Source organism: Mandrillus leucophaeus, unplaced genomic scaffold (assembly GCF_000951045.1).
Source record: "Mandrillus leucophaeus isolate KB7577 unplaced genomic scaffold, Mleu.le_1.0 Scaffold24, whole genome shotgun sequence".
Lineage (NCBI taxonomy): Eukaryota > Metazoa > Chordata > Mammalia > Primates > Cercopithecidae > Mandrillus > Mandrillus leucophaeus.
In genome coordinates, this window is record NW_012102476.1 from 2,519,601 (window position 1) to 2,522,275 (window position 2,675).

The window sequence follows — 2,675 nt, forward strand, 5'->3', positions numbered from 1 at the left end:
AATACAAAATTAGCCGGGCGTGGTGGTGCATGCCTGTAATCCCAGCTACTCAGGAGGCTGAGGCAGGAGAATCGCTTGAACCTGGGAGGTGGAGGTTGTGGTGAGCTGAGATGGTGCCATTGCAGCCTGGGCAACAAGAGTGAAACTCCGTCTCAAAGATAAATAAATAAATAAATAAATAAAATAAAATAAAAAGTAAACCCAATGCTTACGGATATCAACAAAATATCAGAACGCAATTCAATTAGCTCCCAACCATCAGTAGGATGGCACCTCAGAGACATAAGCAGTTTCAGGTGTACATACAATGATGACTTAAGGGTCCCAGTCCCAGGCAGTGAGGGCTTCAGCTGAATCTTTGTTGCTCCTCCATTTCTGATAGTATCTTCCAACCAAGGACCACCAGGAAGCACCTGTAGTTGAACAAGGGCGGCTGAACAACATGGATATCTCAGCAAGAGCATGTGTGAAAGGACTTATTACAGGATTGGAGCTTTCGTTAGGGGACTTCTTAGGCAGGTTCAAAAAGGGGGGCATTTGCTCTGGGTTGGATGCTATCAGGAGGTAGGGATAATTATTTTTGGTTATATTAATAATTCTTATCTAGCAGATGGGAGGAATGAATCAAGCTAAAACTGTACTTAGTAAAGCAGCAGCAGTGGCCGGGTGCAGTGGCTCATGCCTGTAGGCCCAGCACTTTGGGAGGCCGAGGCGGGCAGATCACCGGAGGTCAGGAGTTCGAGACCCGCCTGGGCAACGTGGTGAAACCCCATCTCTACTAAAAATACAGAAATGATCTGGGCATGATGGTGGTTGCCTGCAATCCCAGCTACTCTGGAAGCTGAGGCAGGAGAATCACTTGAACCTGGAGGTGGAGGTTGCAGTGAGCCAAAATCTCATCACTGCACTCCAGCCAGGGTAACAGAGCAAGACTTCATTTCAAAAACAAAACAAAACAGACAAAAACAACAGCCAAAAAAGAAGCAGCAGTGACTTACCCTGTGGGAGTGAGGATTGTGTTGGTAATTTTCGTGGTTTGGACAATGTTCTTGTTTCTGTGTTGAGGCTTAATTATGGAATGGTCTTTTTCTCTATCATCAGTCAAAGAGGGACCTTGTCCGATGTTTTTTGTGAAATTATGCTCAACAGGACACCACCATGGCCTCACTGTTGGTGCCAGGCCAGCTCCTAGCAACATCAAGGCTTCTGGAGTGAGGGTGCAAACCAGCTCCCAGCTAGCAGCAGTTGCTTTTCTCTTTTACACCGCCACACTCGAAATCAGAATTGGCAACCCCTTTGGTAGAACATGAGCTCCCGGTCACTATAAGCCCACTTATACCCAGTAACGGGCCTACGTCACTCATTTACACTCTGACCTCTCTCCTGCGAGGTTGGTGATTGCACCAACCACGCCCAGAGAAAAGTCACTCGAGAAAAGTCACTCGTCCAGCATCTCCCAGGGACCTGCTGGCAGGGCTGAAGATAGAACTCTGACTCTGTTTTCCCTCCAGCAACTTCCCCTGCTAGACATTAAAGTGGATTGTTAAATCCCTGATATATCAGCTTCTAAACTGGATGCAGATCGGGTCAGATAAAAACACTTCTCAGTGCACCTTCTTGTCAACAGTGGGTTCCTATCTTTTCTTCTTTCTTTTGGGATTGGGTGCTAGGTCCCATGACATTAGCTAGGATTCTAAGACCTTTGCTCAGCTGCTGCTGCCACCACTGACACGCACTCTGCTCCTCAAATACGGAGAGCGTGTTCCTGCCTTGAGGATCTTTGCATTTGCCTTCCCTCTGCTTGGAACTCTTCCCTCACATCCGCTTCCTAGCTTCAGCTCGGCATCACCTCCTCAGAGAGGCCTTCTATCCTTGGTGCCCGGGCACCACTGCTACACCTTTTTGCTTTTTTTTTCTTTTTTTTTAAAAGGATGTTATGTTGCCCAAGCTGGAGTGCAGTGGTCCGATCATGTATTAACTTCAGCTTCCAACTCCTGGCTTCAAGCGTTCCTCCTGCCTCGGCCTCCCGAGTAGCTAGGCTTACAGACTGGGGTTACAGGTGTGAGCCACCGCGCCCGGCCGCTTTGGCCTCCTTTAAGAGCTTCCCTCCGCGCTTTGTTCCAGTTCTCGTCACGGTCTGTTCAGTGCGCGGGGTTGGGAGGCGGGAAACTGCCCAATGCCCAGACCTCACGGTCTGTTTCTCCTCAAGCTCGTGAAGCTGACAGCAGAGACCCAATCACGAGGCGGAGACTTAGCCTTCCACATCGGGCAGCGGGTCGGCCGCATCCTCGATCTGGTCTTGGGGACGCGAGACCAGAGGGAAGAGCACGTCGACCCGCCCGGGGGACCTTAGGGCCACACGCCACCTATCCACCGGCTTCCCCAGCAAGCCCACTGCGCATGCTCCATACTCCAGCCCCGCCCCCATTCAGGGGCGGGGCAGCGCCTGCGCAGCTACCCGGCACGGGCTTCCGGGTGGTGCGAGCGAGATGGGGCGGAGGGCCGGTCTGTCTGAGTAGAGGCGGTGAGTGGGCGTGTGCACCGAGCGGTCTGACCCGAGGGCTAGGGGCTGGCTGAGGGTCTTCGGGAGCAGGTCGCAGGGCGCGGAGAGAGCCTGGGATCGCCGTCTGCCGCTGCTACCCGGTATGTCGGCGGAGGCCTCGGGCCCGGCGGTC

At 52.3% G+C, this 2,675-nt stretch overlaps 1 protein-coding gene across 1 annotated transcript in view; it reads left to right on the forward strand.

Moving 5' to 3' along the window:
- The first annotated feature begins 2,477 nt into the window (after positions 1 to 2,477).
- The window catches only part of KCTD13 (potassium channel tetramerization domain containing 13), a 36,535-nt gene continuing 36,337 nt past the window's right edge, over positions 2,478 to 2,675 (forward strand). Inside the window, exon 1 of the mRNA XM_011982420.1 lies at positions 2,478 to 2,524. The gene's annotated coding sequence lies outside the window, so the exon portion shown is untranslated. The remainder of the gene's footprint in view (positions 2,525 to 2,675) is intronic.